The 22,684-nt window shown below is 34.4% G+C and overlaps 1 protein-coding gene and 1 long non-coding RNA gene across 7 annotated transcripts in view; one reads left to right on the top strand and one right to left on the bottom strand.

The window, feature by feature from the left end:
* The window catches only part of BMPR1B (bone morphogenetic protein receptor type 1B), a 394,237-nt gene that overhangs the window by 126,640 nt on the left and 244,913 nt on the right, over nt 1-22,684 (bottom strand). For 2 of the 6 annotated variants that reach the window (XM_049104973.1, XM_049104969.1), the window contains one exon: nt 1,684-1,739. The exons of the other annotated variants lie outside the window; for them this stretch is intronic. The gene's annotated coding sequence lies outside the window, so the exon portion shown is untranslated. The remainder of the gene's footprint in view (nt 1-1,683; nt 1,740-22,684) is intronic. 6 annotated transcript variants of the gene reach the window in all.
* On the top strand, nt 267-21,010 carry LOC112645165 (uncharacterized). The gene is made up of 3 exons (XR_003126989.3): nt 267-348; nt 9,969-10,038; nt 20,762-21,010. It is a non-coding gene; the product is annotated as an uncharacterized LOC112645165 (long non-coding RNA).

The following is a 22,684-nucleotide window of genomic DNA, read 5'->3' as shown; positions in this document are numbered from 1 at the left end:
TAGATTTCCATTCCATGAGCATTCTAAGAAAAGTAATTCCCAACTCTTCTAACTCATTTTATTTTCTTCGGATCATTCATCTCTATCTGGTTTGATAATCTTTGTTTTTGTAATTGATATATCTGTTGTCTATCTCCTTTTGAATGTCAGCACTTTGAAAGCAAGTATTTTGTCATGTTCACCTGCAATGTCCAAAGCATTTATATAACTATGCCTAGAACACATCTGGCACAATTGATATTTATGGAATGAATAAGTTGGATTATCTGACCTGGGAAGGAGGAGATAGTCAGTAGGACCCTAGAGAGCAGGGGAAAACCGTGAAAGGCTGAGACATTCACCCGGCAGGTAAAAGTTTCATCTGAAATGTATGAAATATCTTTTCTTGTCAAGATCAACAATCTCTCATCAACAGAGACAATGTTTTCCAAAAGCAAGATCAGATAAATTATTACTCCTTAATTACACAAAGAATATGCAGTATGCAAATACAGACTCGAAAATATTAGCTACTAAAATCATGATTATTCAAGTAGCTAAGAGTGCTGGTCTCAGGGGCGAAATTACAGGCAGATTCAGCAATTCTGAATTCAACAGTACTATTAATAAGAAGTGTCATCTTGCTGGGTTTTAAAATAGAATTTTTAGTATGGTCTGAGGGAAAGTGCCTTGAACTAAGGATCACAGATTCCGGCTCTACTCCAATTAATTCTGCTTAGCATCAGTTCTTGCTATAAAATGGAAATCCCCCTATGCCTCACAATATCGTCACACTGAATAAACGATATATCATATGTGAAAGCTTGTAACCTTGTAAGACATTGCACAAAATGAAAGTCCTTACATTAGAACCTGTTGTAAATATACTTCTCATTCATGTGTATAAACATGCATATATTAAAATACATCTTGTGTGAGAGGTCTGTTTCATTTGTGGCATATGTTTCAAAGCCAGGGAACCCGAAAATGTATTACACAAATGCATATAAACACATTTTAAAAGAAGTAAGTGTTGAAGGCTTGCCATCATTGCCTCTAGATCTGAAGTAAGTTCAAGAGTCTCTGACATAAGAGTTGGAAAGAACATATAAATTTAAAACATTTTACCATATTAGAAGTTTTGCTGGCAGGCATGTGCTGTCTAGGAGAAAGCAGAGGAAAGAGAAGAAAGAGTACGGAGGAAATTTTGTGTGTGTGTGTGTGTGTGTGTGTGTGTCTGCTTAAACTGGAAACATGTTAGGTTTCATTTATTTTGAGCCCTATGGGCTTTTTGTTGGAAATAGGAAATACTCTCACATTAAGGAGAATAAAGTTAGTGGCAATTTTACTATAAAGATATACTGTGCTCGTGGAAGTAAAGAAAGCTTTGACGTTTTCTTCAATTATAACCTCAGACTATGACCAGCTAACAGAGTAGTGTCCATCTCAGGGTGTTGAGATCAAGCTCCACACTCAGCCTGGAGTCTGCCTGAAATACTCTCTCTCCCTCTCCCTGCTCACACATTCCCTCTCTCTATATAAGTAATATAAAATATTTTTTAAAAAAATAAATAAATGGACTGTGTAGGTACATGTGCTTATAAACATCACAGAAATAAATATGTTTTCTTGTCACAGAATAGAACATAAACTCTGGACAAGGCACATCATGTGACTTTCTAAAGAATAAATAGCAAAGCTCACCTGGAACTTCAGTACAATTTTCTTCGATTTCATATTTTGTTTCAAATATTAAACATCTGTCAAAATTCATAGGAACAAAAACAAGTTGGTCAATGATGATATATAATTGCTTCTATCATTCAGAAAAAAAAAAAAAGAAGTACACCATGATAAAATATGAGAAATGCCGATTGAGGTAGTTTCTTAATCAATGTGCTTAGAAAATACATCTGTTTTGAAACATTTACCTACTAATAACAGTGCACAAAAAGACATTTTCTAACAGCCACTACTTAGACTTGCCTCCAAATGGGGAGTTTTCATATTTTCTTTCCAATAAAACAAAGTGGCCCTTTAACAACCATATGGCCCTGGGCTCCAAGAGAAGTTATATTCAGCATCTATTTTTAGACACAGATTTCCTTATAAAATATACTGCAGTGACGGAGCTGAATGAGCCTTCATGTTTCTGTGGACAAAGCCTCCTGCCATCCAGCAAGTTCCTTACAGCACTGTGGGTCTCAGTGCCTGTCCCATTTCTTCTCTCCCAGGGAATAAGACATTAAAAAAAGAAAAAAAAATTACTGAAGTGTGTTTCAAACAAGTTATTTTTCATTTATTTAGAAGGCTATTTTGGGGGGATATATATGTTAACTGAAATCTTTCTGACTTCTGATATATTCAGTACATATTTTCCACCAAGCTCTTTCAAAATAACATGCTTTACCAATAATATCTGAGAATAGACCAATTCAAAATGCAAACATGTCTATTTCAGCCACTATTCAAACAGCACTAACAATGTTTAATGCTAAATTTCTTAGGTACTGTGGTGGTTTCAGAAACATTTTTATGCTCCATCATTTAGATATCCGTCATATATATTATATAACTTGGGACACCTGGGTGGCTCAGTGGTTAAGCATATCTGCCTTCAGCTCAGAACGTGATCCTGGAGACCCAGGATCAAGTCCCACATCGGGCTCCCTGTATGGAGCCTGCTTCTCCCTCTGCCTATGTCTCTGCCTCTCTCTGTGTGGGTCTCATGAATAAATTTTTAAAAATCTTTTTAAAAAGATATTATATAACTTTAAATTTTTACATAGTATATCTGTCCTATAAGGAAGTCGACAAGAACTGAGAACAACTTTTGGTAGACAAAGGAAGAATCGCAGAACCAAAAATGGGCATTTGGTATATACTACTCAGCAAACACTTAGTTGTATTAATCTCATAAAATAAAAATAATGAGCAGATGAAACTTAAACTATTTAATTTGGAATCAAGTTATTATTTTTATAATAAGTGCCTGGTTTGAAATTTTTTTCTACTGATCGTGGGTAACAAAAATCACATAGGAAGAAAAGATGAGGAAAAGCTTTTCAAATTAGATGAACTGAGGCCTGAATTTAGCTGCTAGGTAAAATCTTTTCAAGAATTTCTAAAAACAAAACAAAACAAAAAAAAAAAGAATTTCTAACAAATAGCTATTCCACATGAAGGGAGTCATAGGCTTCATAAGCACAACAGCATGCAATATGGCAACTATTACCTGAAGAGCCCACAAAGCATTCTTCTCAGGTCAAGTAAGTACTGCACTTTCTTCTATTTTGAATATATATTGTGAATACTGAGAGAAAAACCTACAAAGAATTTGTAACTGCTCTGTCTCCTGATATTTCAGACTATTCCCCCATGAGTCACTTTTGTCCTCTGTTTTACTGAGATAAAATCAACATAATGTTGTATTAGTTTAAGGTGTACAACATAACACTTTTATATATGTACGTATTGCAAAATGATTACATTTTCATTAGCCATTTAGTTTATTAACCATCCCCTCTCATAGTGAATCATTTAGTATTCTTACTTAGTGAATCACTTAGTATTCTAATAATTATTATTTTTTTGTCTTTTTTAAGATTTTATTTATTTATTCATGATAGACACACACACAGAGAGGCAGAGACACATGCAGAGGAAGCAGGGCCCATGTAGGGAGCCGATGTGGGACTCAATCCCGGGACTCCAGGATCATGCCCTGGGCCAAAGGCAGGCGCTTAAACCGCCGAGCCACCCAGGCTGCTCAAATTCTTATTATTTCAAATAGAAATAATTTATTATTTGAAAGGGAAAGAACAAAATAAAATTAGAAATGTGTTACATATTTGTTAATCCCATATACCCCATGACTTACATACTGACATATGATCGTTCTTTAATTCTAGTGTTTCTTCAGGAAGTTCCCAGTATTTTTACAATCCAGTGATTATAAATAAATCAGTATTTACCATTATTATATTTTACCAGCAGAAGACATCACATAGGTAGGGCAAGTTTCTCACTTTCCAGCAATATTTGGCCCACTTTGGGCCAAATAATTCTTTTTGTATGGGACTGCCCTGTGCATTTTAGCATGTTTACCAGCATCCATTCATGTCCTCTCACTTAGATGCCAGTAGCACCTCCTCCCAAGGGTAAAGATCAAATACATCAGCGGACATTGCTATATGTCCCCTTCCTCGAGGTTGAGAACCACAGATTTAAGTGAGGACCACAGATTTGGGTTTTCATTTTAATTGTAAATTTAAATTGTCAGGATTCTCTGCTTAGGTACAGAAATATTATAATCAAAACGTTATTATTATTAAACTATAGGTATATAATTAACATCCAAGTTCATAAAAATTTACATTTTTAAATAACATATTAAATTTTATCAAGGTACCAATAGTGGAAATAACTATTTCTGATTTTCCGAAAATATCACCCAATTAAAATGTTTCCTTACACTGTTTGAGGAAAATTTATTTTGGTTTTGGTCTAGCCCAAAATGGCAAGGAGTAAGTACAGGAAGTTTTATCTGAAAAATGAACATGGACCAAGTCTTATAAATTGGCCCTAGTGCTATTTCCTATCATAGCTCCTGTTTGTTTACATTGGAGTTCGTATAAATTGGGTGTTATTTCCTTTCCACTAAGTTTCAAGGTATTAACAGCCAAGGAGGTGTTTTCTGACTTCTTCCTCCTCCTTTTCTCCCACTTCCCCCAAATAAGTAATACGTTGCTTGGAACACAATTTTAAGACTTGTCCCCAAATTTCAAAACCATCCTGAATTTATTTTACCTAAACCCATCTTACACTTGAAAGCAAAAACAGTAAAAACAGTCTTTTTAAAATGGAAATGAGCAAAATACACATTTTCTAATAGGTACCTACTTTCCAACAGAATCATTTATCTAGTCATTTCACAGCTAAAACTTGCAAATTCTTAAGTAAATCAGGTCCATTTATTTTGACTTCCTGCCTAGGCTCTTCTTTCCAGAGAAAACATTACTCTAATATTTTCATCCATTAAGTACTCTTAACATTAAATGTCCTTATTTAAACAAAAATTTTTACCCTTACTCCAAACACAATTAAAAGAAGCGCAGATTTTTTTAATTTCTCTGGATAGAGTTATACCTGTCTAGTTTTAAAGAGGCACATAGCACCTCTATTAGTGACTTCCATTGGTGTGAATTAACAACTAAAATGCTAACTAAAACTGTCTTTGTATGTATTATGTAGTAGTGTCTCAAACTGTCTGAAACAGTTGCAAAACTGTCCTTGACCAGTGAACTTTCAGTGAAAAAACTGTTGAAAGTTCATGCACCCCAAATGCACATTCATTATAATTAAACAAAAAGATTACACAGACATTGCTGACAAGGATTATCAAAATAAAACGGCGCCACCTGCCCCTTGCTCTCCCATTAATTAGTATGGAGTTTGAGGTGCCAATTAACAAGAAGCAGAAAAGGATCAGTAAACACAGCTCAAGCTGAATTTAAAAGATTAACTCTTCCAGTTCGTGCCCCGTTTCTTAACCATACTATGTTGATTTGTCTATGCAAGCCAAAATTGAATCCTAGGCTATTTCTTTTTAAAAGAAAACAACAGTGTCATTAGGAAGACATTTCAGTTGTATGAAATAATTCCCAAGGCAGCTGCCCAAAAAGTTCATCTGATTCCATGAACAAGTGGCCATTCAGTATTTCACAGAGATGCAAAATACTCAATAATCCAGGTAATCCCAGTGACTAAAATACTTTCACATTATAAATTACAAATCTGTGGTAGTTAATGCTAACTGTGGGAAACAACTAGAGTACTGTATGGTTAGCAGTAACTAGCACCACCCTCCCATCCCTGCTACTAAATAGCACTTTACAGGTCTGAGACCACATTTTTTTTTTTAAGTGAGTAGAGTAAATGACTTCATTATTGGTTTTATGGAACAATTATTAGTAACTTTTAAATTTAACCATTCACTCTTTTTAGACAATACTTTCCAAAAACAATATAGGTGTTTCTATACAATTCCCATCTTGATCTGTAACTTCTCTGTAGACAGTATTATTATTCTAGAAACCTAAAGTTATTTTTGAGAAAAGCATGCAAATGCAAATTATCAAAACTAAACTGCAAACATTATTACATTGCTACATGTAAAGTTACTAACACGCATTTTTAATAACTATCTTATACTTCATCATTGAGTATTCCAGTTTAACTTGTAGAATAAAATTTGTTTTAATATAAATTCATTTTATTGAAAAGATAGGATTTTCTTCAAAATTTAGAAAAGATTTCTCCTCATAGAAGCCTTCTATATTTGCTCATCCATTTCACCACAATATTTTTCCCTTTGATGTAGACATAAGTACATCTAATCTTTAAGAATACTATTTGCAAATACTGATGAATAAAACTTTGAAACCTGACCATTTCAAGACTCAAATTCCCCAATGGCTTTACAGAATACATTCTGATATTTTTGCGACTTTTTTTTAGATTTCTATTTATTCATTTCATTTATTTATGAGACACAAAGAGAGAGAGGCAGAGACACCAGCAAAAGGAGAAGCAGGCTCCCCACAGGGAGGCCCACACAGGACTTGATCCCAGAAGCCCAGGACCACAACCTGGCCCAAGGCAGGCACTCAACCACTGAGCCACTCAGGCACTCACAGAATATATTCTGAAACATGGGAATATCAACCTCCAAGACTTGCTGAGAGAATTAAATTAGATCAAATGTTTACAGAAAGTTTTTTTTTTTTTAAAAATAGCCACAATGAAATATTGATGCTAAGCAGAAACTCAAATGTCTGCCCCCAAAACACCTTCAAAACATTACCTGTGGGGAATCTCTGGGTGGCTCAGCAGTTTAGCGCCTGCCTTTGGCCCAGGGCGCAATCCTGGAGTCCCGGGATCGAGTCCCACATCGGGCTCCCGGCATGGAGCCTGCCTCTCCCTCCTCCTGTGTCTCCGCCTTTCTCTCTCTCTATGTCTATCATAAATAAATAAATCGTTAAAAAAAAATTACCTGTGACTGGCAACACCGCTAACACCTACCTGTGCACCATACTGCTCTCTATTCATTAGGTCTGGGATGCAGTCTAAAAATTTGCAGTTTTAAGACACACATCTGGAAGTTCTAACACAAACATTATATGGCCCACACCACCATTACCCTTAGTTATGGACAAACCAACATTACTGTCTTGAGGACTGTACTTGAAACATACCAGCAAAAAAAAAAAAAAAAAATAATAATAATAATAATAAATAAAAATAAATAAAAAAGAAATGGTACCAGCTCTAGTCTTTTTGGCTGCATGCCCCACACACTAGAAGGAATCCATAGTACCAACAGGACAACAGGATAGGCCTCTCTGGACCTCACAACCCCTCCTTTTAGATCACACTCTGTGTAATTGTGACCCTAGAACTCTTTTCCCAAAGAATCAGACTGTAGAGTCCTAGGCCCAAAAGGTGGCCAAGAGCAATTAGTTAACAGCGTATTAGGTTAATTTAAACAGAACGGACACAATAATTATTTGTTGACTGTATCAGTAAGTGAAAAAATGAAATGACAACAATTCTATTGAGAAAATGTTAATATGTTAAGGGATAACACTCTAAAGTTAGGCAGAGAGGCACCTATTCTAACCTAGAGTTGAGAGAAGTGGCATTAAACATTTTGTTCTCAGGATTCCTTTACCTTCTCAAAAAGTATTAAGGACCTAAGGAACATTTATTTTTTTTCTGTCTGCTTTGTTGTTTTTTTACCTTATTAAAAATTGAAAATGAAGCTTATAAAATATTAATTCATTTTAAAAGAATATTAATAAATCTACTATATGTCACTATAAACATAAGCATAGCTTTCATAAAAAGTAATCATGTGTCTTCAAATAAAAATAATTTAGTGAGAAGTATCTGGCTTACAAGATAGTAAGATTCTTAACTCTACCTCTGGATTTAATATGTTGTCATACATTGTTTTGATTGAAGTATGTGAAGACAATCCTCTCTCCCACAGAGAGGAAATGAAAAAGGGGGAAATACTTTACTAGCCTTTTCAGATAATGTGGTTATTAGCCTCCGTTAGTACTACACCAAAACTCAATATGAGGTAGTATCTTAAAATTTAGTTGTAAAGTAGAATCTGAACCATAACAATGAAATATTTATATTCTGTTACACTAAAGTACACTCTACTACCTTGTACTTTGAATAGATCTTTTATCCATACATAATTGTATAACATCATGCATTAATCATTTGGAAAATATAAATATCAGTTCTTGGACTCATACAGAATTTGCAAATATTAACACATTTCCTTAGATGATGACATAAAAAGTTACATCTGCTAATATTCATGCCAATATCATCAAAAAAGCTTTTAAATATTTGGATACTCTCAAGCCTCATGGCAGCAATTACAAATTCTCCAAAATTTAAATTTTTATTTGAATTTTTACTTAAAAGCTCATATTTTATCACCAGCACAAATACTGTCAATTATTTTCCTTAATAGGCCCACTTCATTTTCAAAAATGTATCCACCAAATTGTCATAGTTTGTCTAAATTGTCTTATTTTGTCAGTCACTTTTTCAATTAAAGATGAATGTCCATTAAAAAGAAACTGGTTTAGCATCAATTCCTTGAGTGAAACCACTGCCTTTCAGTGTGCAACAGAAGGATGAAGCACACTTCCATTTCCTCACACAGAATATTAAAAAAGCTTGTACTTAAGGGTTGAGAGATTTAATAAATGGGTAATTTTTACTATTTTATAAAGGGCATTTTTAAGTTAAATATTCACTTTTCTTCTTCAAGTGTGTGACAATGAAGAACACAATGGTGACTAGTACGCCTGTTGCCACTATCCTGGTTGGTGCTAAGGTACTAGCACAGTTTTCCTACCATTACTTTTGAACCACTAGAGCAAATAAAAAAGTAAGTCAGCCCAGCGGAAACGACAAATAATGTCTTAAAATGTATCAAAATAGTTATGTATGTGAAAATGTCCTAAAAGTTTCTAAGAGATCTCCCAGGGGTCCTTGCACTATTATTTGAGGGCCACTATTCTGGCTGCCCCTACTCAAGTATTAAGAAGCCCACTAGAACAAATCAACATCCTCTCGCCCCCACCTCACCTCCCACTTCATGCTCTTTCGGAGGACACTACATGGGGTACAGAACCATTTGTTCTTGGCAGAGTATTTCCCCAAACTAGTATTTCAGGGAAAACCTCATTGGGACATACTAACATTTCAAAGAGGCATCAATATGAAATCAAGCGATCTGAGTATTAATTAACCCTGGTAGCAAAAAAAAAAAAAAAAAAAATCTAAAATTCTAATCACTTATTTTCCAGGAATTTACTTTATGTATAAAAGATTGAGATTAAAGAAGCATAAAGTCCATTTTAGAATTTTGATGTCATAATGATAAATGGTCCAGTATGACCTTACCCTCTATAAAACAGGATTTAATCATTCCCAAGCCTTTTTCCACAGCCTGGTTAATGAACTTTCAACTCTAAAAAACTGAAATTAAATCAAAGTTTTTTTTTTCATTGTTTCTTAAATCATGGTAATTGAACCCTGTCTTTATTAAGTTACTTATTTTTAACAGGCTTGACTCTACATTTCTTGGGTAGATCCTACAATTATAAGATAGTTCAGCTTTTGAATTAGGATGCCAATACAATATTTGCTGAATTTACAAATATTTATACTAATCACAGATTCTAAAATTAAAAGGGATTTTAAAGTTAATTTAGTAACGGAATAGCAAATAGCAAAATACACTGCCATCGTACTTGATCTCTCAACTATAGCAGAGTGATTTACTCATTCATTGAACAAATATTTATTTAGTACTTACAACCTGTCAAGTACCACTCTAAGCAATATATAAAACAGAGTCCCTGACCTAATTTATCACTATATTTTTTTCTACACAGATACAGCCTCATAATCCTCAAAACACTGTATGAAGTATCACTACTAATCAAACTTGCCACCCAAATCCAGGTAAAGATCTTTCTTTTAGGTTTATAAGTGTCTAACATGACTCTAGATGCTACAGGACATCCCAAAAGAGAAATAGTAGTTTCCAGAGAAAAACTATAATCTCATCAAGAAAGATAATGCATACATACCTAAAGCAAATATATAAACAGCACAATACAATGCTAATTTTGTAAATAAAATAACAGGTAAAAGAAACAACTATATACCATGTAGGTCAAATACTTCACACAATATTTTTCTAATTCATCATTTCTTTACAATTTTCTTTTATCCTCATGTATCAATAATATTGTTACAGAAATTTACTAATTTTCTTTATCTTTCATAACATTGTTTGCTCCAATGTATATAAGGGGAAGAAATATGTAAATCCCGACAAGCACAGCAGTCTCAATACCTGTTTTCCCATGCAAGTCAACCTTTTCCAGAACACAAATACTAGCCTGGGAGGCATCTCTGCATGGGGTGGGCTCTCACATGTAAGGCTTATTCATGTGGGTCCTTTAGTACTCACCCGTACCTGTAAGTCAGCCAAGGAAGCAAATATCCGTAGTTTCTCAAAGGAAAATCAGATAAAAATAATTTTATCTGAAATTAAATCAGTTGGAGGAAATACACGAGGAACTAGCCTTGCAGGGCCCAAACTAAAGAATTAACTATAAAAATAAAATACTACAACTTTTACATAATCAAATTGGACAGATATAGAGTCATTGTCTGGTGGGAAAAATAACTTTTGAAAGTCATATTTACTAAATCTGTTTCTCTATTTTGTACATCCTCCCAATCCACCTTAAAGGCCACACAATATTTTTGTCAGTAAGAACTAGTTATTTAATGAAAATGTTACATAAAGAAGACAAAGACACTTTTAAAAACAACTCTCTTCCTTAAAAAAAAAAAATGATTTCAACATTTTCAATCTTATTATACAGTTTAATCTTCCAGAAGCTCTTTTAAAAATGCTTTCGTGGGGTGCCTCAGTGGCTCAGTCAGTTAAGTGTCTGGTTTCATCTCAGGTCATGATCCCAGGGTCCTGGCATTGAACCCGACATTGGGCTCCCTGCCCATGGGGAGCCTGCTTCTCCCTCTCCTCCCCACTCTTGCTCTCTCTCACTATCTGTCTCAAATAAATACATAAATAAGATCTTTTAAAAATGCTTTCTTATTTCTGGGAGGTTCCTATTTGTTTTTATGGGAGAGAGACTTCATGAGTAACCCAAACTGTGCTACTTTTTAAACTCATTTCTCAGAAATTTTGTTCCTTCTTCTTCCAAGTACTATTATATTAGGGTGTCTTTGTGTAAATACTTAAAATTTGGCCTGTGTTATAAAAGTTTACATTTAAGATATAGTAAATGAAGGACAGATGTTTAAGACATTGGGTCCACAATGAAGTTGTAAATCCTGCCAGCATAGTAAATTCTGTGATTAAATTTAGTCTGTTTATGCAATAAGGATATTTACACAGCTGGAAAAGCACCAAAAATAACTTTTCCATGCTTATATTAATTCAAAATCAATATTAATTAGAAGCAGCATAGGTACAGTCATATCAAAGTATCTAAAGGCTGGGCCAAGTAGTTATGCTTACAACAAGGAATGAATCAAATATATCAAGAACCAATTTTTTATAACATTGCAAATTATTGAAATAATTCACAGTTTATTCACTTGTGACCTTAGTCAAATTACTGTCTTAGTCTTTTTTTTGCTTAAAACATATATTTTTCCTATGATAGACCTAAGGTTCTAGATAGATCTGTATATCCAGAAACAGACTTCTTTAGTTCACCCCTTAAGTTCTTCAATTGTCTAACATATTCCTGGGAATAATCACTCAAATTTCTTCATGGAGCCATCCGTTTTAACTTAATGTGTTATGAATAACAAAATATAATTTTTTTTCATTTTCAAACATTAAAGGTTTCTATCAGGGACATTTCTGAATGGGGCACTTGCACCTAAAATTTTTGACCAAAGAGCACTGTCTATTATTCTACTTATTTATGAAATACTTCTACCATCTTAAGTATAATATATAAGGCAAAGAAGGCTACTCCTCACCCATTACCCATTCTTCCCTTATTCCATGGCAACACAATCCTGGTTTCTCAGGGCAGCAATATATGTAGCTAAATGACCATGGTGTGGTCATTTGATGAAAAGCTAGCCATGAGATATAACCAGAGATGAGACAGCTTGAATTGCTTCTTACAAGAAAGTACCTGACCTGACTAGGAGATTTGTTCATATGATGTCTCTCACCTCCACCTTTCACCTGCAGCCTCGAAATTGGACATGACAGCTAGAACAATAGCTACTAAAAGCCACTAATGTGTCTTTGAAGATGAAGTCACATGCTAGGTTAGTGGGGCAGAAAATTAGAAAGAGACTAGATCCCTGATGTCTATGGAATGGCCATACCCTCCCTAGACTGCCCATTTCTGAACTTCATTATTTCTAGTTTCTGTTACTTGCATCCAAATGTAATTCCTAAAATATGGAAAGCATATATCCAGAATTTGAGAAATTAAACATATATAGTACACTCTGATGCTTGATAAGGGTGATTCTAGTACTTGATCACATAGTACGTTATAAGCCTAACACATCTTTGATCTATGTGGACACCAAAACTTACCTGAAACAAATCTTCATTAGTTATTAAAGAACATTTGAGTGGTTTTCTTACTATAAGACATAAGATAAGGATATAATATTGCTCTGAATTAAGTGTTATAGAACTCTTGGTTGCCTAATGAAGATTATTCCAATTCTCTGTAGATTAGAGCTGGTCTAAGAAAAAAGCCAAACATCTTTTTTTTAATATTTTATTTATTTATTCATGAGAGACACAGAGAGACAGGCAGAGACATAGGCTGAGGGAGAAGCAGGTTCCCTGCAGAGAGCCTGATGTAGGACTCGGATCCCAAAACCCCGGGATCATGCTCTGAGCCAAAGGCAGATGTTCAACCACTGACCCACCCAAGTGCCCCCAGGACAGATCTTCATATGGACCACATAGTTTCCATGAAACTGAGACTCCCAAATCCATTCTCTTTGAAATTCCACATTATTGGATTTTTTTTTTTTAAATACATAAACTGAGATGATTCTGAGAGCAAAGGATACCAAGACAGTAAAAAGAAAGGGGAAAATAATCATAATCAGGTCCTAGACAATGGAGTTAGTTATTTGAGAGAACTGGTTCTAATATATTGGATACGATGGAACAGAAAGTATACCACTTCAAGGAAAGCAAGGATCTATCCAGCAGGAGCAGAAAACACACCAATGAACAGCCAACCCCTGGAACATATGTCAACAGTATTCAGTAGTGACAGCCACAGAGCGACAGCTACAGAGTTAACAGCAGCAGGAAAGACAATGAGTATAGTATTCTCAGTCTGATATAGCTACACTTACACGTGGAGATGTAAATATAAAGTAGCCATCCCTCCTCTAAAGTGGGCTCTTCCTATATTTCTATCTTAACAACTGTACCAGTGTCCATCCAATTGGCCAAGCCAGACATGAAAATACCCATCAGGATTCCTTCTCTCTGGCTCTCAAACTGTTTGACTTACATTTTTTAAGTTTTAAAATTTGTTTCCCTATCTTCCAGCCCTTTGCCTCTGTCTTCAGTTTATTAGGTCTCCATCTGCCTGAGTACATGAGGGCTGTGCCTAGTTTCCCTAGTTTCCCAGCTCCTGTTTAGCCATTCTCCACACTGACAGAGCGACTCCTCTTAAGTGAAAAATCCCATTTTACAAATGATGAAATTAAAGGCCAGAAGGTTAACAAATTTGTTAAAAGTTCATATAGTTCCTTGGAGGTGAAGGCAGGCTCAGAGCTCAGGCTCTCTAACGTCAGAGCCTATCCTCTTCAGCTCTCAGCAAACTACTAAGTCTCCCTCAGATAGATTATCAAAGTAGAGAATGAGATTATTTTGAAACTGATGCTTGAACCTGTCACATACTCCACAAATGCTTCTTAAATATCATATTTTTTTATTTCCATGAAGTCAACTTCAATATACTATACGCCTTCTTTTAGAAAAAAAGATTCTACTGCATTAAACATATGAATATGCATTATAAGATAAATAGTAATATGTGAAAGAATATTCACCTTAGAATGAAAGAAAATGCAGCTGAAACTGCAGGTACAACATTATGTTCTCGTACAAAAGCTGGATTGTTTGGGGGTATTCAAGTAATCAGGTCACAGAGGAAAAATCTGACACATAACGAAATACATATGTTGGTAATACAGCAACCTAGACAGTTTTCAATCAAATAGTGCAGTGGCTGACAAGTCACTTTTTTATAAACCCATCCTAACTTAATGCAGACTAAGAAAAATGTGCCTGGTTCCACTGAAGTATGAAGGTTTGTTGCAAATTCAAGTTTTATTGAGTAGGTAGCAACTGCTCCAGCAATAGTTTGGGAAAAGAACATTTATTCTTTCTCAATTTATATTCATACACATATGTAACATTAATGCATTACACATACTAGAATCTTAAAGTGCACAAATATCATTGTAATGCATATATATATATATTTTTTTTTTTAAATACAGTAGAATTTCTCCTTCTCCAAAAAGCTAATAATACAGTGAGGTTGGCTTCAGGGAACTGAGAAAACATGACATTTAAGAAGCCATTTGTGAGTGTGCAGCAACATAATGGAGTGTAATAGAAAGGGAAGGGGCACCTGGGTGGCTCAGTGGTTGAGCGTCTGCCTTTGGCTCTGGTTGTGATCCCAGGGTCCTGGGATCAAGTCCAGCATCAGGCTCCCTGCAGGGAGCCTGCTACTCCCTCTGTCTATGCCTCTGCTTCTCCCTCTATATTTCTCATGAACAAATAAATAAAATGTTTAAAAAAGAAAGAATTTTTTGTCTTCCTTCTTTCAGCTTTTTATTATTATTATTTTTTTACAAAATAAGAAAATGAAGTTATTTATTTGAGGAGCATATTGATTTTTACATGCTATCCCAATGTCAAAATTTTTTTTGCTCAGGCTTTTTAGTAATGCCAAAAGGATAGAGATCTTATAATTAGCACCACAAAGATATCATCACAATTAAGGAAGGATACATTACAGATACAACTCCTGTGCATCAATCCCAATCTCATACACCCTCCTCCTCCTTTTACAGATAATCACTACCTTGATTGTGCTCTTTATCATTGTCAGTCATATTTTGATGTGTGTGTTCCCATAAATCACTTATACCATTTTGTAGAATGTTTACACATTTTCTTTTTAACATTTTATTTATATATTTGAGAGAGAGAGAGAGAGAGAGAGTATGTGTGTGAGTGTGAACGTGACCAGGGTAGGGGGAGAGGGACAGAGAAAATCTCCAGAAGACTCCACACTGAGTACAAAGCCTAGTGCAAGGCTCTATTTCATGATCCTGAGATCATGATTTGAGCCAAAATCAAGAGCTGGACACTTAACTGACTGAGCCACCCAGATGCCCCTACACATCTATAAATATTATAAACTCATGTATCCATCACTAACTTACTTGCTGTGTTCAATGTTTTAACGATTAATCCATGTTGATAAACACAGCTCGAATTTATTTAAATGCATTCATTTAACTATATAACTATTCAGCTATTTATGTATATACTTATTTATCTTTTCTACTGTGGATAAACAGTAATGTGATTTCATTTTTCTATTACAATGTGACAATAAAGATTCATGTTTCTTCTCGTTGAATTTTGAACACTCTCATTCTTTCCCAAATTATTCTACAAAATAATCTAAGCTTAAAAATAAAACTAGTTATTATCCAGAAGCATTTACCATGTACAATTCAGGGGGAGAAGGTATTAAAATATTACACTGAATCATAATATTTCATGAAATCTTAACGCTCTTCTTAATGACAAAGTAATCAAATGCTAACTAAAGAGACTTTACTGGTCAGGGAAATAACTATAGCCTCTAAGGATTCCAGTTTAGTAGACAGGATATCCAATTTTTAGAGGATGGATTCTTAAGTATATAGTATCACCAAATTCAACAGAGTATCATCAAATTATACATTTCCCATTAAAATTAATGATATCACAAAGCCATCATTTTCAAATAAATTATTATATTCTTACAGAAAAAAAATTAACAAACAGTTCGGTGATATATTCAGAATAAAAAGCTGCTAAAAGTTTCTGAAATCACATTATAAAAAAGGTAGTGAAGTTTATTTGTGTTAAGAAACACTGCATCTAATTTAGTGATTAAGAGCATAGGCTTTCAAGTTAGGTGACCCTATTTTGCAACAGAACTCCACTTTTCATCATCTACTTGTATTTTGGTTATTTATATAATCAAGGTCACCATTTAATCATCCATACAATGGAGATAAAAACTACCTCATTCATTTTAATGAAATTTAAATGCAATAATGTATACAGTATACTTTTCCTTGCTGCTTCTTTCTTATAGTTCTTATTAAGATCCAGAATTTGGATGCTGACACAAGTGGCTATACATATGTTAGGGCCACCAATTCTCTCCAGCTATAGAGTAAACCACAGATTTGTCTGGGGCTTCAAGAACCACCTCAGAAATAATGCAAACCTAATCCACAGTAAGAGTCCTGTTATATGTAAGCCTATCTGAATGTCTGAGAATCTAGAGCTGTAGTATATCTGTGTATGAGAGAGAGAAGGAGAGTGGGGAGAGGAAGAGATGGAGAATAACTGATTGATTGATCAACTGCTCTCAGGGCTGAAGCTACAACAGAACTGCAGAATTCTTAAAGGAAATTTTTGGGACCTCTGAGAATGTGTTGGTAGGGAAAGAATGAGGTGGTGAGTTAGACTTGGCAATAAGACCAAAGATTCAGAGGAGAATAATGCTTCTGGTTATAACTTGATCCCTGTGAATGCAACCCTCAGTAATCCATCTACCCCAGTGGCATGTGTATACCACAAGAATAGAAGTAAACCAGAAAACATGATTCCTTAAGACCTGTAACAGCTTAGGGCCTATGTGAAAATGCTGTAGGTCCTCAGAACAAGAGCAATTAATAATTAAGAACAGGAAAGCAGCTATTCCTCTTCTCAATTTGCAGAAGAGTGTAGTACACAGTGACGGTGCAAGCATTAAAGTGGATTGGTGTGTCTAAAACAAGCAATCAGTCTGGAGAGGAAAACATACCAGTAGCTGGGGATGGATCTCCTTTATCAACAGTGGTGGCAAAAATATCTAGAACACAATGATACATAGTAGCATCACCTCCCAACTGAGGGAGCCTACGTCAGCAGGCAGCGGGAGGACTGTGAATATGGTGGTGGTACTGGAGCCTTGATTTAGAAAAGGCAGCCATGGAGAACGCCAGAGTGTTGACTTAGAGGCAGCCTGTTCTGTGTGTAAACAAATGTGGGAACCCCTGAGGAATTCCAGTAATACTTATAGGAAAAAAGAAACCTGAGAGGGGGATTCAAAGTCCTGTCAGTGATATGTCTCCTCAGGCAAGGTAGACAAAAGCAAAAATAAACCACTGGGACTATTCCAAAATAAAAAGCTTTTGCTCAGTGAAAGAAACAAACAAAACAAGAAGGCAACCTACTGAATGGGAGAAGATATTTGCAAACAATATACCTGATAATGGGTTAATATTCAAAACATATAAAGAACTTGTAAAAAAAAAAAAACAGAACTTGAACAACTTAATGCTAATATACATACATATAGACACACATACCCCAAACAATCAGATTAAAAAATGGGCAGAGGACCTGAATCAACATTTTTTCCAAAGAAGATGTGCAGATGGCTAAAACACACATGAAGAGTTGCTCAACATCACTCATCATCAGAGAAATTCAAATCAAAACCACAATGAGGCATTGCCTTCTACCTGTGAGGATAGCCAAAGTCAGAAAAACAAGAAATAACCAGTGCTGGCAAGAGAAAAAGGAACCCATGTGCACTGTTGGTGGGAATGCAAACTGGTGCAGCCTCTGTAGAAGAAGGTATGGAGTTTCCTCAAAAAAATGAAAGACCAAACTACCACAGAATCCAGTAATTCCACTACTGGGTACTTAAACCAAAGAAAATGAAAACACTAATTCAAAAATATACATGCATTCCTATGTTTATTACAGCATTGTTTACGATAACCAAGATATGAAAACAACCCAAATATCCATAGATAGGTGAATGGATAAAGAAAATGTGGCTTATATATGCGATGGAATATTATTCAGCCATAAACAAGAAAAAGAATTTGCCATTTGTGACAATATGTGTGAAATTAGAGGTACTATTTTAATTGAGTAAAATAAGTCATAGAAAGACAAATACAATATGATTTCACTTAAATGTGTGATCTAAACAAACAGAAATTGATCTATAAATACAGAGAACTGACAGTTGCCAGAGGGAAGGGAAGGAAAGGGACAAATAGCTGAAGGGGAGTGGGAAATACAGGCTCCCACTTAAGGAATGAATAAGTCACAGGGATAGAAGGTATAGCACATGAAATGAAAAATAATAATATATATAATTGTCAATAATGATACTTTTAATATTTTTAATGATCATTCACTTATATAACCAGGCTCCCTAGGCTTCCCCCTGAACCCAACTCCCTTCTTCCTACTAGGTCAAATCAACACCCTCAATTCTGTTTTAATCTTTCTCTTTGGTTTTCCTTATAGTTTGATCACTTAGATAATGATTCCACAGAAATATTCTAGTTTTGCTCCTAATCAAAGTTTGTGTGATTGGAATCATGTTCATTGTGGCTTTCTGTGACTTGCTTTCTTCATTCAACATTATGATTTGGGGATTTATACAAGTAGCTGAGATATGTTCATTTTCATTATTATGGTAATTCCACTGTATACATCTATTTCCTAAATTACTCATTCTGAATTCTTTCAGTTGTTTCCAGATTTTGTTTCTATGTTTTTGCTATAATGCTATTTGTTTGTATTGCTATTACATATAAGGCTACAATACAAAATCTTGTACCTATTTGCTGAGGCATACAAGCAAGACTTTCTATAGGATATGCTTCTAGGGCTGGAACGGTTGAGCAAGAGTATTCTTGGTTCAATTCCAACTTACCAATTTATTGTACCAATTTACATTCCCATTAACTGTGTATGAGAATTCCTGCTGCTTCATATCCACACCAACATTTGGTATATTTCAGACATATTTTTAACAACACGGTGGGTATACAACAGTGTATTACTCTAGTTTTAATTTACATTTCTCTAATTATTAATGAGGCTCAACAAGTTTTCACATTTATTGACTATTTGGATTTTCCTTTTAATTCCTGCTCATGTTTATACTGGCTGAGTTTACTTCTCTTCTTGATTCATAGGATCTTTAATATGTTCTATACACTAAACCAATTTTCAGTCCTTTCTTACCTTTATAGTATCCTTGGATTAACACAACTTTTTTCGTTTTAATGTTGTTGAATTTATTAATCTTTTTTAATGGTTTTCTCTGTTTATACCTAGTTGAAGAAAGAACTGTCTTATCCTAAAATAATAAATATATTATTTTCTAAGTATTTTAAAGTATTATTTTTCATAGTTGAGTCTTTCTTCCACATGGAATTTGTTTGTTTTTAGTATGAGGGGACTAGGGATCTTTTTAATTTTCCATATGGATAGCTTATCACAAATTATGTTGGCAGTGTGAATTCACAGCTCACTGGGACTCAAAAGGAGAAAGGACCCATAGGCTGGTGGAGTTTGCAATGGATGGATACATTAAGAAGCCGAAGCCTACAGTATATCATTACAGATGAGAAAGAGAAGAAATAAAAGAACGAGAGCTCAGGGAAAAGAAAACCAATTTGATAAATTCACTCCATTCAAATTTTTATGACTGTTTCATAGTTTACATAACTCTCCATAGTCATGCTGTCATCACTTTACCCCATATAGTGTGAGACAACATTCAGTAGTTTATTTAAACTGGCCTGTGTTCCTTATAAACTCTTTATTGACATACCAACACAGCTTATGAAAACCTTTAGGAAAATATTACTATTACCCTATATACTGATTAAGAATTTTTTTGTGATAATTCAGTGGTTCTCAACTAGACTCCCACCTAATTCCACAAGCTCACTACAGGTGTTCTGCCACTAAAATCATATTAAATTCTTTTCTCAGTCTCAGAAACAACTAAATTAAACTCATAACATTTTCTCAATAGTAACACTCTCATATTTTTTTTCCTTAAATGACTTGCACCTGCTATTCATTATTTCTGCTAGTATCTTGGATGAGTTATCACATTATTATATATTTATTTCTTTACATTTTCATATGTTATAAACTAATCAAGTTTAAAAATTACTCTGATCTGGTCAAAATATTTGGCTTTTCAGTCTGGGATCTTCATCCCACCCTCTCTTATTATTAATCTCTCCATTCATAAAATGCATATCCTTGCTTCAGAGCAAAGGGTTAAAAGAAACACTGAGTGTAGAAATGTTTTTAAAATGTATAATATTTTACAAACAACAGTTAAAATCTATAATAACTTTAAATTATCTTACAAATATGGGGCTAGGATTTTTAGGGAAAAAAATCAACAGATAATTCTAAACATCAATTTTATCCATAGTTTTCATGTATTCCATATTTCCTTTAAAAAAACAAGATCTTTAAGTAGATTAAATGAAATTTGTTTAAATGCCATTTTCCTTCTTCACATAGTATCTAATAAAGTTCCTGAAAAGCAGAGCAAGACAAAGGTAAGAAGTTAATCTACAAGCAACTCATCTCCAAACAATATGAAAACTGTTTTTATGAGTGTGATCTAAAACTTCATGCCATCCCAGTGTGATTTATAACTAATGACAAAGTCTGTTACAGTCTAACTGAAATCAAAGAGTGTATAGATTACAGATGAAGACTTAACCTGCCTCAGAAACACTTCAGAGTATCACCTGGACTTATTTGGAAGAAGATACTTTTCTATGTATTTGTTTTGTTATGTCTTCACATAAAGAAATTTTGATAAAGTTATGAAAGTAAAAAACTAAATGAGATAAGAATGATAAACTAAAATTAAGATTTACTCTTTGGTTTGTAAATATTAACAGAGCCTTGTCTTCTTCATAGGGAATGGCATTGCTGTGCTCTGTGGTCTGGGCTGCTGTTACATTGGGGAGCAGCTATCACTGGTGTGCTACTTCTCAAACTTTCAGAAATTTGTAGGAGTAGAAAACTGAAAGTACTTATTTTAAAAGAAAGTCATACACTATGCTATAAAATTTTTAGGCTCAGAAAGAGCTGGTTTCAATCACACATCTACTTTTCAAACTGTGTGATCTTAGGCATGATTATTTAACCTCCCTAAATTTCCATTTCCTCCTCTTTAAAGTAGGGATGATAAAAAACCATCTCACAGAGTTATTATAAAGGTTAAAAATGATTGTTATCATATTACAAATATCCAACATACAATGCTGACCAAGTTATCATTAATTATGAGAGAAAAAAATGACTTCACAGAAATTTTAAAACATAGTAACTGCACTTTATGATACAAGTTTCTCTTACTTCCCAGTAATTAATATTTGTTAAAATCGGAAAGCTTTTCTTCAAGTCGCACAAAAGACTTTCCTGACATAATTAAGTAATAGATGGAAGACCACATATAAAGAAAATATTGAAGTTAAAAAAATCAGGAATAACTTGGTATGATAGATAACTGGTTGAGATGCAACAGACATTTATGAACATGATAAAAAAAAATAACCAGGAAATGCAGGAAGGGGAGGCAGAAGATGAGAGAGCAGGAGCAGGAAGATGGTAATAAGGAGTGAAGTGGAAGGGGGTGGACAAGGAGGAAAATAAAGAGAGGACTGAGAGTCTGCTTGAATCCTGGCTGGATGGTAATTCTGTGCTGGCCACCAGGTCATCCCAGGTCAGCCTATTTTTTGAACTGCCCTACATGTAGAAATGAGAAACCTTACAGTAAGTATGAGATAAAGCACAAAGGACAATTGGCCATATATGTGTTCTGCGTGCCTTACGGGTCTGTGAACCAATGTTTGATCTGAAATATGCCCTCTGTCTTTAAAACCATTAATACATAACACTGATAATATATAGTTAATAAAACATATTTATCACCGAAAACATCTCATTAAAATCTAACCAAAATTTTAAAAATGAATTCTCAACCTCTGGGCAAATCATATGCAGTTCAGACTATTAAGAAACTGGAATCAGGTTAATATAAATATCACATTTCTTTTCTATTAGGGGAACCATGCAGTGTAAGAACAGCTTCAAAATGACAATACAGCTTCCTTATTTCAGAACACATAGTTTCAGCAGACATATTTTAAGCTCACATTGTGCTTTGGGAACTGTACCAGTCTGCTTTAGACTATAACAGCACAAGAAAAAAAATCATTCTAAATAATTGTCTATTTGTACCAATAATAATTTTACAAGATTACATGTAGAGTATTAATAAGTAACCCAAGACTATATGCATTGTATGTTGGCTAATTTAAAACAAATAAACAAAAAAATCGACACATTCAAAGAACTATAGATCACTTCAGTAGAACAGTATGTCCTAGGTCACCATGCTTTCCTTCTCTATTATTGTCAAGTTTGATT

This window comes from Canis lupus, chromosome 32 (genome assembly GCF_003254725.2).
Source record: "Canis lupus dingo isolate Sandy chromosome 32, ASM325472v2, whole genome shotgun sequence".
NCBI lineage: Eukaryota > Metazoa > Chordata > Mammalia > Carnivora > Canidae > Canis > Canis lupus.
The sequence above is the reverse complement of the archived record's forward strand: the minus strand, read 5'-3'. Positions and strand labels throughout refer to the sequence as shown.